This window comes from Myotis lucifugus, unplaced genomic scaffold, assembly GCF_000147115.1.
Source record: "Myotis lucifugus unplaced genomic scaffold, Myoluc2.0 scaffold_50, whole genome shotgun sequence".
In the NCBI taxonomy this organism is placed as follows: Eukaryota; Metazoa; Chordata; class Mammalia; order Chiroptera; family Vespertilionidae; genus Myotis; species Myotis lucifugus.
In genome coordinates, this window is record NW_005871098.1 from 1,678,681 (window position 1) to 1,679,630 (window position 950).

Genomic DNA, 950 nt, shown 5'->3' on the forward strand with positions numbered 1-950 from the left:
ACTGTCTAAGTCTATATAATGGCTTGTCTCATAGAAGAGAGCACCGGAATAGGTTAGACTTTGTTGCTGTAGCAAGCTCAAATTGTGTCAGACAGTGTCGATATCCACTATTTGTTATAATTGACTCTCCATTCCATAGTCTCTCTTCTTCCTCTGCTATGCCTATGATTCCGATATTATTTTTAATGTAATCAGAGAGATTTTATAGGGCTATTTCATATTTCTTTATTCTCAGGTCTCTGTCTTCTTCCCTATGCATCATTTCTTGATTCCTATCTTCAATATCATTAGTTCTTTCCTCTAACTAGATGGTTCTATTTTCTATGCTCATTGGCTCACTCTTAATTTCTTTAATTGCCTGCTTCATTTCCAGATTTTCTGCTTGATTCTTTTTTAAAATTTTAATTTCTTTGGAGCAATACTCCTTTTGTTCATTGATTTGTTTTCTTGAGTGCAATGAATTGCCTGTCAGTATTTTCTCGCATCTCATTGAGTATTTTCAGAACTGCAATCTTGAAATCTCTGTCATTCAACTTGCATAATTCCATGTGTTCCAGCCTATTTTCTGGGGATTTTCATTTTCTTTCTGGTCGGTGTTGTGGTTGTTCATGGCATTTGCTGTTCTCTTTTGTTTTCCCATTTATCTCTGAGAAGGTTTTTCTACTCTATTCCAGTAGATGGCACTGAATTGCAAGATTTTTATCCTCTGTGGCCTCACAGTTTTGAGCCTCTGTGGCTTCTGTAGGGCTGTACTATCTCTGTTGCTTGGGGGTCAGGTTTGTTTTTCCCTCACAGTAATGGTGACCCCTGATATCCATGGGTCTAGCCAAAGCACCCCTCCTGGGGTTCAGTCACAGAGGGAAACTGTGTTTCTACTGCAACAGCTCTTGGCCTACAGATAATATACTCCTGGAGCCAACTTCAAGGGCAACAGGAAGCGAGATTTGGGA

The 950-nt window shown here is 39.2% G+C and overlaps 1 pseudogene; it reads right to left on the reverse strand.

Moving 5' to 3' along the window:
* Nucleotides 1-147, reverse strand: LOC111826001 (annotated as a pseudogene).
* Nucleotides 148-950: the final 803 nt, after the last annotated feature.